This window comes from Ranitomeya variabilis, chromosome 1 (genome assembly GCF_051348905.1).
Source record: "Ranitomeya variabilis isolate aRanVar5 chromosome 1, aRanVar5.hap1, whole genome shotgun sequence".
NCBI lineage: Eukaryota > Metazoa > Chordata > Amphibia > Anura > Dendrobatidae > Ranitomeya > Ranitomeya variabilis.
In genome coordinates, this window is record NC_135232.1 from 331294731 (window position 1) to 331307355 (window position 12625).

Sequence of the window (12625 nt, forward strand, 5' to 3'; positions counted from 1 at the left end):
GGGAGAGAGCATGGGAGCTGGACCTATATGGGGAAGACAGAGCATGGAGCTGGACCTATATGGGGGAACACAGAGCATGGGAGCTGGTCCTATATGGGGGAAGACAGAGCATGGAGCTGGACCTATATGGGGGAACACAGAGCATGGGAGCTGGACCTATATGGGGGAACACAGAGCATGGGAGCTGGACCTATATGGGGGAACACAGAGCATGGGAGCTGGACCTATATGGGGGAGCACAGAGCATGGGAGCTGGACCTATATGGGGGAACACAGAGCATGGGAGCTGGACCTATATGGGGGAACACAGAGCATGGGAGCTGGACCTATATGGGGGTGATTGTTGGTATATTGTTTTTGTAGGGCTGTATATATATCTATTGGTATTTTACTAATAGCAATTTGGAATCCCTAGGAAACAATGACATCAAGAAAGAGAAAAAGTAACTCGGAGTGTAGGATATTCAAAGAACAGTGGACTTATGATTACTTTTTCATGCAGTACAAGGAAAGAGCTGTGTGTTTGATATGTCAGAATACTGTATAGTGGCTGTGTTTAAAGAATACAATTTGCGTCGACACTATCAAACTCAACATAAAGATAAATATGATTGTTTGGTTGGAGATGTAAGAAAAGATAAAATATTAACCCCTTTCTGACATCAGACGTACTATCCCGTCGAGGTGGGGTGGGCCCGTATGACCACCGACGGGATAGTACGTCATACGCGATCGGCCGCGCTCACGGGGGGAGCGCGGCCGATCGCGGCCGGGTGTCAGCTGCATATCGCAGCTGACATCCGGCACTATGTGCCAGGAGCGGTCACGGATCGCCCCCGGCACATTAACCCCCGGCACACCGCGATCAAACATGATCGCGGTGTACCGGCGGTATAGGGAAGCATCGCGCAGGGAGGGGGCTCCCTGCAGGCTTCCCTGAGACCCCCGGAGCAACGCGATGTGATCGCGTTGCTCCGAGGGTCTCCTACCTACCTCCTCGCCGCAGGTCCCGGATCCAAGATGGCCGCGGCATCCGGGTCCTGCAGGGAGGGAGGTGGCTTACCGAGTGCCTGCTCGCTGCTGTGCACACTGTCAGATCAATGATCTGTAATGTCCCCCCCTGGGACAAAGTAATAAAAAAGTTTAAAAAAAATTCCCCACATGTGTGTAAAAAAAAAATTAAAAAAATATCCTAAATAAAGAAAAAAAATATATATTATTCCCATAAATACATTTCTTTAGCTAAATAAAATAAAAAAAACAATAAAAGTACACATATTTAGTATCGCCGCGTCCGTAACGACCCAACCTATAAAACTGCCCCACTAATTAACCCCTTCAGTAAACATCCTAAGAAAAAAAAAAAAAAACGAGGCAAAAAACAACGCTTTATTATCATACCGCCGAACAAAAAGTGGAATAACACGCGATCAAAAAGACTGATATAAATAACCATGGTACCACTGAAAACGTCATCTTGTCCCGCAAAAAACGAGCTGCCATACAGCATCATCAGCAAAAAAATAAATAAATTATAGTCCTGAGAATAAAGCGATACCAAAATAATTATTTTTTCTATAAAATAGTTTTTATCATATAAAAGCGCCAAACATAAAAAAAATGATATAAATGAGATATCGCTGTAATCGTACTGACCCGACGAATAAAACTGCTTTATCAATTTTACCAAACGCGGAACGGTATAAACGCCTCCCCCAAAAGAAATTCATGAATAGCTGGTTTTTGATCACTCTGCCTCACAAAAATCGGAATAAAAAGTGATCAAAAAATGTCACGTGTCCGAAAATGTTACCAATACAAACGTCAACTCGTCCCGCAAAAAACAAGATCTCATATGACTCTGTGGACTCAAATATGGAAAAATTACAGCTCTCAAAATGTGGTAATGCAAAAAATATTTTTTGCAATGAAAAGCGTCTTTCAGTGTGTGACGGCTGCCAATCATAAAAATCCGCTAAAAAAGCCGCTATAAAAGTAAATCAAACCCCCCTTCATCACCCCCTTAGTTAAGGAAAAATAAAAAAAAATTAAAAATTTATTTATTTCCATTTTCCCATTAGGGTTAGGGTTAGGGTTAGGGCTAGAGTTAGGACTAGAGTTAGGGCTAGGGTTAGGGTTAGGGCAAGGGTTAGGGTTAGGGTTAGGGTTAGGGTTAGGGTTGGGGCTAGGGTTAGGGCTAGGGTTAGGGCTAGGGTTGGGGCTAGGGTTAGGGTTAGGGCTAGGGTTGGGGCTAGGGTTAGGGCTAGGGTTAGGGTTAGGGCTAGGGTTAGGGCTAGTGTTACGACTAGTGTTAGGGCTAGTGATAGGGCTAGGGTTATTGCTAGGGTTAGGGCTAGGGTTAGGGCTAGGGTTAGGGCTACAGTTAGGGTTGGGGCTAAAGATAGGGTTAGGGTTTGGATTACATTTACGGTTGGGAATAGGGTTGGGTGTGTCTGGGTTAGAGGAGTGGTTAGGGTTACTGTTGGGATTAGGGTAAGGGGTGTGTTTGGATTAGGGTTTCAGTTATAATTGGGGGGTTTCCACTGTTTAGGCACATCAGGGGCTCTCCAAACGGGACATGGCATCCGATCTGAATTCCAGCCAATTCTGCATTGAAAAAGGAAAACAGTGCTCCTTCCCTTCAGAGCTTCCCCGTGTGCCGAAACAGGGGTTTACCCCAACATATGGGGTATCAGCGTACTCAGGACAAATTGGACATCATCTTTTGGGGTCCAATTTCTCCTGCTACCCTTGAGAAAATACAAAACTGGGGGCCAAAAAATAAGTTTTGTGGGAAAAAAAAGATTTTTTATTTTCACGGCTCTGCGTTGTAAACTGTAGTGAAACACTTGGGGGTTCAAAGTTCTCACAACACATCTAGATAAGTTCCTTGGGGGGTCTAGTTTCCGATATGGGGTCACTTGTGGGGGGGTTGTACTGTTTGGGTACATCAGGGGCTCTGCAAATGCAACGTGACGCCTGCAGACCAATCCATTTAAGTCTGCATTCCAAATGGCGCTCCTTCCCTTCCGAGCTCTGTCATGCGCCCAAACAGTGGTTCCCCCCCACATATGGGGTATCAGCGTACTCAGGACAAATAGGACAACAACTTTTGGGGTCCAATTTATCCTGATACCCTTGTGAAAATACAAAACTGGGGGCTAAAAAATCATTTTTGTGAAAAAAAAAAGAATTTTTATTTTCACGGCTCTGCGTTATAAACTGTAGTGAAACACTTGGGGGTTCAAAGTTCTCACAACACATCTAGATAAGTTCCTTGGGGGGACTAGTTTCCAATATGGGGTCACTTGTGGGGGGTTTGTACTGTTTGCGTACATCAGGGGCTCTGCAAATGCAACGTGACGCCTGCAGACCAATCCATTTAAGTCTGCATTCCAAATGGCGCTCCTTCCCTTCCGAGCTCTGTCATGCGCCCAAACAGTGGTTCCCCCCAACATATGGGGTATCAGCGTACTCAGGACAAATTGGACAATATCTTTTGGGGTCCAATTTATCCTGATACCCTTGGGAAAATACAAAACTGGGGGCTAAAAAATCATTTTTGTGAAAAAAAAAAAGAATTTTTATTTTCACGGCTCTGCGTTATAAACTGTAGTGAAACACTTGGGGGTTCAAAGCTCTCAAAACACATCTAGATAAGTTCCTTAGGGGGTCTACTTTCCAAAATGGTGTCAATTGTGAGGGTTTTAAATGTTTAGGCACATCAGGGGCTCTCCAAATGCAACATGGCATCCCATCTTAATTCCAGTCAATTTTGCATTGAAAAGTAAAATAGCGCTCCTTCCCTTCCGAGCTCTGCTATGCGCCCACACAGTGGTTTACCCCCACATATGGAGTATCGTCGTACTCAGGACAAATTGCACAACAACTTTTGTGGTCTAATTTCTTCTCTTACCCTTGGGGAAATAAAAAAATGGGGGCGAAAAGATCATTTTTGTGAAAAAATATGATTTTTTATTTTTACGGCTCTGCATTATAAACTTCTGTGAAGCACTTGTTGGGTCAAAGTGCTCAAAACACATCTAGATAAGTTCCTTAAGGGGTCTACTTTCAAAAATGGTGTCACTTGTGGGGGGTTTCAATGTTTAGGCACATCAGGGGCTCTCCAAATGCAACATGGCGTCCCATCTCAATTCCAGTCAATTTTGCATTGAAAAGTCAAATGGCGCTCCTTCCCTTCTCTTACGCAGGCGTGTACTATGGAGGTCAGAAAATGAACTTCAATCCAATATTGCAGCCAGCATGCAGCCAGTGGGTAAGGAAAGGGTGAATCAAACACCCGAAAACCCCGCCCCTATGGCTGAAAATTGTTCCCTCCAAATTCAGGTGATAGAGTCCCTTTAAAGAGCTTCATCTCCATGAACACGACATACAGCTTTTCCGTAACCCATTTTCTATTGACATTGAAAATGTGGATGCAATTTACCAAATGGAACTGGCTGAACTGCAGAATTGTGACTCTCCGAAAGACGCATTCAAGTCAAGCAGCTTGCCTAACTTCTATGCATCTCTCCCCTCTGAGACCTATCCTAATCTCAGGAATCATGCACTCAAAATGGCAGCCATCTTTGGCAGCACTTATGTTTGTTAACAGACTTTTTCCAGAATGAAACATCTGAAATCTCCAACCAGATCTAGACTAACTGATGTGCACTTGCATCACTTGTTACGGCTAGCAGTGACAAATATGGAACCGGACATTGACTACCTCATCAGTCAAAAGCAGGCCCATAGTTCCCATTGAAATAATGGTGAGTTTGTTGATTTAAATTTACTAGTTCTTTATTTTGAATATTGTTTTTGTTCCCTGTATGTTTTTTTACTTTAAAATGAGATATGTGTAGTGTACATAGGGATTGTCACAGTTTTTTTTTATAGTCCGGCCCTCCAACGGTCTGAGGGACAGTGAACTGGCCCCCTGTGTAAAAAGTTTGGGGACCCCTGCTCTAGAGTAACAAGTTGTAAAGGTCTTTCAGTTCAAATTGTACCTGGTAGAAGTCAAGGAAAGATCTTTGAAAATGACGAAAATGACTATACATTTATTTGTGTTTACAGAGAAATTTTAACTTAATTTATGCTTCGTTATGAAATTTGTTTAGATGCTGGAATGAATAAAAAACGCACATCTTACTCAATCCATTTTGCATTGAAAAGTCAAATGGCGCTCCTTCCCTTCCGAGCTCTGCCCTGCGCCCAAACAATGGTTTACACCCACATATGGGGTATCAGCGTACTCAGGACAAATTGCACAACAACTTTTGTGGTCTAATTTCTTCTCTTACCCTTGGGGAAATAAAAAAATGGGGGCGAAAAGATCATTTTTGTGAAAAAATATGATTTTTTATTTTTACGGCTCTGCATTATAAACTTCTGTGAAGCACTTGTTTTGTCAAAGTGCTCACCACACATCTAGATAAGATCCTTAGGGGGTCTACTTTCCAAAATGGTGTCACTTGTGGGGGGTTTCAATGTTTAGGCACATCAGGGGCTCTCCAAATGCAACATGGCGTCCCATCTCAATTCCAGTCAATTTTGCATTGAAAAGTCAAATGGCGCTCCTTTCCTTCCGAGCTCTGCCATGCGCCCAAACAGTGGTTTACCCCCACATATGGGGTATCGGCGTACTCAGGACAAATTGTACAACAAATTTTGGGGTCTATTTTCTCCTGTTAACCTTGGTAAAATAAAACAAATTGGAGCTGAAGTAAATTTTTTGTGAAAAAAAGTTAAATGTTCATTTTTATTTAAACATTCCAAAAATTCCTGTGAAACACCTGAAGGGTTAATAAACTTCTGGAAAGTGGTTTTGAGTACCTTAAGGGGTGCAGTTTTTAGAATGGTGTCACACTTGGGTATTTTCTATCATATAGACCCCTCAAAATGACTTCAAATGAGATGTGGTCCCTAAAAATAAATGGTGTTGTAAAAATGAGAAATTGCTGGTCAACTTTTAACCCTTATAACTCCGTCACAAAAAAAAATTTTGGTTCCAAAATTGTGCTGATGTAAAGTAGACATGTGGGAAATGTTACTTATTAAGTATTTTGCGTGACATATGTCTGTGATTTAAGGGCATAAAAATTCAAAGTTGGAAAATTGCGAAATTTTCAAAATTTTCACCAAATATTCGTTTTTTTCACAAATAAACGCAAATTATATCGAAGAAATTTTACCACTATCATGAAGTACAATATGTCACGAGAAAACAGTGTCAGAATCGCCAAGATCCGTTGAAGCGTTCCAGAGTTATAACCTCATAAAGGGACAGTGGTCAGAATTGTAAAAATTGGCCCGGTCATTAACGTGCAAACCACCCTTGGGGGTGAAGGGGTTAAAACTGAAAATTCATTGACAACTCAGCAAAATACTTTTGTGAAGCAGAAGCAGCTAAACATTTCATCACTGCGAGCAAGTTTTCAAGTTGCCAAGCTAATAGCGTGCACTAGCAGGCCATTCGTGGAGGGAGAATTTGTTAACCCCTTCACCCTGAAGCCTGTTTTCACCTAAGTGACAGGGCCAATTTTTACAATTCTGACCACTGTCACTTTATGAGGTCATAACTCTAAAACGCTTCAATGGATCCTGCTGATTCTGAGTTTGTTTTCTCGTGACATATTGTACTTCATGATAGTGGTAAAACTTATTCGATATGACTTGCATTTATTTGTGAAAAAAACAAAAATTTGTCAAAAATTATGAAAATTTTACAATTTTCAAACTTTTAGTTTTTATGCCCTTAAATTAGAGAGTTATATCTCATAATATAGTTAATAAACAACATTTCCCACATGTCTGCTTTACATCAGCACAATTTTGGAAACATAATTTTTTTTTGTTAGGGAGTTATAAGGGTTAAAAGTTGACCAGCGATTTCTCATTTTTGCAACAAAATTTGCAAAACCATTTTTTTTACGGACCACCTCACACTTGAAGTAACTTTGAAGGGTCTATATGACAGAAAATGCCCAAAAGTGACACCATTCTAAAAACTGCACCCCTCAAGGTACTCAAAACCACATTCAAAAAGTTTATTAACCCTTCAGGTGCTTCACAGGAATTTTTGGAATGTTTAAAAAAAATTGAACATTTAACTTTTTTTTCACAAAATTTTTACTTCAGACCCAATTTGTTTTATTTTACCAAGGGTAAATTAAAAGGGAGAAATTGGACCAAAAAAGTTGTTGTACAATTTGTACTGAGTACGCCGATACCCCACATATTGGGGTAAACCACTGTTTGGGCGCATGGCAGAGCTCGGAAGGGAAGGAGCGCCATTTGACTTTTCACTGCAAAATTGGCTGGAATTGAGATCGGAACCCATGTCGTGTTTGGAGAGCCCCTGACGTGCCTAAACAGTGGAAACCCCAAAAGTGACACCATTTTGGAAAGAAGACCCCCTAAGGAACTTATCTAGATGTGTGGTGAGCACTTTTAACCCCCAATTGTTTCACTAAAGTTTAGAAGGTAGCGCTGTGAAAATTAAAAAATCATTTTTTCTTTCCACAAAATGATGTTTTAGCCCGCAATTTTTTTTTCCCAAGGGTAACAGGAGAAATTGGACCACAAAAGTTATTGTCCAATTTGTCCTGAGTACGCTGATACCCCATACATTGGGGGGAACTACTGTTTGGGCGCACGGCAGAGCTCGGAAGGGAAGGAGCGCCGTTTGAAATGCAGACTTAGATGGATTGGTCTGCAGGTGTCATGTTGCATTTGCAGAGCCCCTGATGTACCTAAACAGTAGAAACCCCCCACAAGTGACCCCATATTGGAAACTAGACCCCCCACGGAACTTATCTAGATGTGTTGTGAGAACTTTGAACCAACAAGTGTTTCACTACAGTTTATCACGCAGAGCCGTGAAAATAAAAAATATTTTTTTTCCACGAAAATTATATTTTAGCCCCCACGTTTTTATTTTCCCAAGGGTAACAGGAGAAATTGGACAACAAAAGTTGTTGTCCAGTTTGTCCTGAGTATGCTGATACCCCATATATGGGGGGGAACCACTGTTTGGGCGCACGGCAGAGCTCGGAATGGAAGGAGCGCCATTTGAATTGCAGACTTAGATGGATTGGTCTGCAGGTGTTATGTTGCATTTGCTGAGCCCCTGATGTACCTAAACAGTAGAAACCCCCACAAGTGACCCCATATCGGAAACAAGACCCCCCAGGGAACTTATCTAGATGTGCTGTGAGAACTTTGAACCCCCAAGTGTTTCACTACAGTTTATAACGCAGAGCCGCGAAAATAAAAAATATATTTTTTTCCACGAAAATTATATTTTAGCCCCCACGTTTTTATTTTCCCAAGGGTAACAGGACAAATTGGACCCCAAAAGTTGTTGTCCAACTTGTCCTGAGAACGCTGATACCCCATATGTTGGGGGGAACCACTGTTTGGGCGCACAGGAGAACTCGGAAGGGAAGGAGCACTGTTTTAGTTTTTCAAAGCAGAATTGGCTGGAATTGAGATCGGACGCCATGTCGCGTTTGGAGAGCCCCTGATGTGCCTAAACAGTGGAAACTCCCCAATTCTAACTGAAACCCTAACCCCAACCCTAACCCCAGCCCTAACCCTAGCCCTAACCCCAGCCCTAACCCTAGCCCTAACCCCAACCCTAACCCTAGCCCTAACCCTAGTCCTAACCCTAGCGCTACTTTCACACTAGCGTTTTTTTGCATACGTCGCAATGCGTTGTTTTGGCGAAAAAACGCATCCTGCAAAGTCATCTGCAGGATGCGTTTTTTCCCCATAGACTAACATTAGCGACGTATTGACACACGTCGCAACCGTCGTGCGACGGTTGCGTCGTGTTGTGGTGGACCGCCGGCGGCAAAAAACGTTACATGTAACTTTTTTTGTGCCGACGGTCCACCATTTCCGACCGCGCATGCGCGGCTGGAACTCCGCCCCCACCTCCTCGCACCTCACAATGGGGCAGCGGATGCGTGGAAAAACAGCATCCGCTGCCCCCATTGTGCGGCGCTTGCACAGTATGCGTCGGTACATCGGGTCGACGCAGCGCGACGGCCCCGTACCGACGCTAGTGTGAAAGTAGCCTAACGGGAAAATGGAAATAAATATATTTTTTAAAATTTTATTATTTTTCCCTAACTAAGCGGGAGATGAAGGGGGATTTGATTTACTTTTATAGCGTTTTTTGGGCGGATTTTTATGGTTGGCAGCCATCACACACTAAAAGACGCTTTTTATTGCAAAAAATAGTTTTTGCATCACCACATTTTGAGAGCTATAATTTTTCCATATTTTGGTCCACAGAGTCATGTGAGATCTTGTTTTTTGTGGGACGAGTTGACGTTTTTATTGGTACCATTTTCAGGCACATAACATTTTTTGATCGCTTTTTATTCCGATTTTTGTGAGGCGGAATGAACAAAAACCAGCAATTCCTGAAATTCTTTTAGGGGGGGCGTTTATACCGTTCCGCGTTTGGTAAAAAGGATAAAGCAGTTTTATTCTTTGGGTCAGTACGATTACAGCGATACCTCATTTATGTAATTTTTTTATGTTTTGCCACTTTTACACAATAAAAACTATTTTATATAAAAAATAATTGTTTTTGCATCGCTTTATTCTGAGAGCTATAACTTTTTTATTTTTCTGCTGATGATGCTGTATGGCGGCTTTTTTTTGCGGGACAAGATGACGTTTTCAGCGGTACCATGGTTATTTATATCCGTCTTTTTGATCGCGTGTTATTCCACTTTTTGTTTGGCGGTATGAGAATAAAGCGTTGTTTTTTGCCTTGTTTTTTTTTTTTTTTTTTACGGTGTTCACTGAAGGGGTTAACTAGTGATATAGTTTTATAGCTGGGGTCGTTACAGACGCGGCGATACTAAATATGTGTACTTTTATTGTGTGATTTTTTTTTATTTAGATAAAGAAATGTATTTATGGGAATATTATTTTTTTTTTTCTTCAATTAGGAATTTTTTTTTTATTTTTTTTTACACATGTGGACATTTTTTTTTTTTACTTTTTTACTTTGTCCCAGGGGGGGACATCACAGATCGGTGATCTGATAGTGTGCACAGCACTCTGTCAGATCACCGATCTGACAGGCACTTTGCAGAGGCTTGCCGGCGCCTGCTATGAGGAATTCTCAGCAGACGCCGGCAAGCAGGGTCATCTCATGACCCAGAAGGAGTCCCGTGGCCATCTTGGATCCGGGGACTCCTTCCAGGTCACCGGAGCAGCGCGATTTCATCGCGCTGCTCCGGTGGGAGAGCGCAGGGAGCCCCCGTCCCTGCGCGATCCCCCTCTATGCCGCTGTCACTATTGACAGCGGCATCAGAGGGGTTAAATGCCCGCGATCGGCGATAGCGCCGATCGTGGGCATTGCTGCGGGGTGTCAGCTGTCATATACAGCTGACACCCGCACCCGATCACCGCGGCGCTCAGCGCAAGACCGCGGTGATCGGGGCGCCGTACTAGTACTGCGGCTGGCACTAATGCAGTGCAGGCAGCGCCGTACTAGTACGGCGCATGGCACGAAGGGGTTAAAGAGTGCCTTCTTTCTGTCGCCAAAGAGATGTGTCCAGAAAACTCAGACTTGTTTAGTACAGTTAGTCTTTTAGGATCTACAATTACACGAAGGATTGAAGAAATGGGAGACAATTTGCATCAGCATTTGCAAAACTCTGCAAGAAAACTTTCCTATTTTTCCTTGGCACTTGACGAGAGCAATGATGTTCGTGATTCCGCACAACTTCTAATTTTTATTCGTGGGACGAATGACAATTTTGAAGTCATGGAAGAGCTTGCTGCACTGCAAAGCATCAAATGAACAACTACAGGAGAGGATATCTATGAAAAGCTTTCCCAAACTGTGAAGGATTTGGAGCTAGACTGGGCTAAACTAGCCAGTGTGACAACTGATGGTGCGCCTAGCATGGTGGGGTCTAAGAAATGAGTAATTGCTCGCATTAAACAAGAGATGGACAAAGGTAACCATTCTCATCCAATAGCCATACACTGCCTCATCCACCAACAAGCGCTATGTAGTAAATCACTGAAGTGGGACTCTGTTATGAAAATTGTGGTATCTTGTGTTAACTTCATAAGAGCTAATGCACTAAACCACAGACAATTTCAGGAATTTCTGTCTGAGCTAAATGTTGCCTATGAAGATGTTCTGTACCACGCAGAAGTCCGTTGGCTGAGTCGAGGCAGAGTTTTGAGACATTTTTATGACTTGCTTCCACAGATTACAGATTTTATGCTGTCAAAAAACAAAGAAGTACCAGAGCTCAGTGATGCAGAATGGAAATGGCACCTCGCCTTTCTGACAGATGTAACAGAGCTACTCAACAGTTTAAATGTGCAACTTGAAGGAAAAGGGAAGCTCATCTGTGATATGCACTCACATGTGAAAGCATTTGAAGTAAAATTAGGCCTCCTTATCAAACAAGTGAAGGAGGAAAATTTCTGCCATCTCCCCTTAACTCAAAATCTGTTAGCAGAAAAACCCATGGTTGCATTTCCAAAAGAAACGTGTGAATTCACTGGAAAAATTGCAAAAGGAGTTCCAATTCAGATTTAAAGGGACTCTGTCACCTGAATTTGGAGGGAACAATTTTCAGCCATAGGGGCGGGGTTTTCGGGTGTTTGATTCACCCTTTCCTTACCCGCTGGCTGCATGCTGGCCGCAATATTGGATTGAAGTTAATTCTCTGTCCTCCGGAGTACACGCCTGCGCAAGGCAATCTTGCCTTACGCAGGCGTGTACTATGGAGGTCAGAAAATGAACTTCAATCCAATATTGCAGCCAGCATGCAGCCAGCGGGTAAGGAAAGGGTGAATCAAACACCCGAAAACCCCGCCCCTATGGCTGAAAATTGTTCCCTCCAAATTCAGGTGATAGAGTCCCTTTAAAGAGCTTCATCTCCATGAACACGACATACAGCTTTTCCGTAACCCATTTTCTATTGACATTGAAAATGTGGATGCAATTTACCAAATGGAACTGGCTGAACTGCAGAATTGTGACTCTCCGAAAGACGCATTCAAGTCAAGCAGCTTGCCTAACTTCTATGCATCTCTCCCCTCTGAGACCTATCCTAATCTCAGGAATCATGCACTCAAAATGGCAGCCATCTTTGGCAGCACTTATGTTTGTTAACAGACTTTTTCCAGAATGAAACATCTGAAATCTCCAACCAGATCTAGACTAACTGATGTGCACTTGCATCACTTGTTACGGCTAGCAGTGACAAATATGGAACCGGACATTGACCACCTCATCAGTCAAAAGCAGGCCCATAGTTCCCATTGAAATAATGGTGAGTTTGTTGATTTAAATTTACTAGTTCTTTATTTTGAATATTGTTTTTGTTCCCTGTATGTTTTTTTACTTTAAAATGAGATATGTGTAGTGTACATAGGGATTGTCACAGTTTTTTTTTATAGTCCGGCCCTCCAACGGTCTGTGGGACAGTGAACTGGCCCCCTGTGTAAAAAGTTTGGGGACCCGTGCTCTAGAGTAACAAGTTGTAAAGGTCTTTCAGTTCAAATTGTACCTGGTAGAAGTCAAGGAAAGATCTTTGAAAATGACGAAAATGACTATACATTTATTTGTGTT

The 12625-nt window shown here is 42.5% G+C and overlaps 1 pseudogene; it reads left to right on the forward strand.

Moving 5' to 3' along the window:
- Positions 1 to 10576: 10576 nt before the first annotated feature.
- Positions 10577 to 11587, forward strand: LOC143795472 (general transcription factor II-I repeat domain-containing protein 2-like; annotated as a pseudogene).
- The last annotated feature ends 1038 nt before the right edge of the window (positions 11588 to 12625 follow it).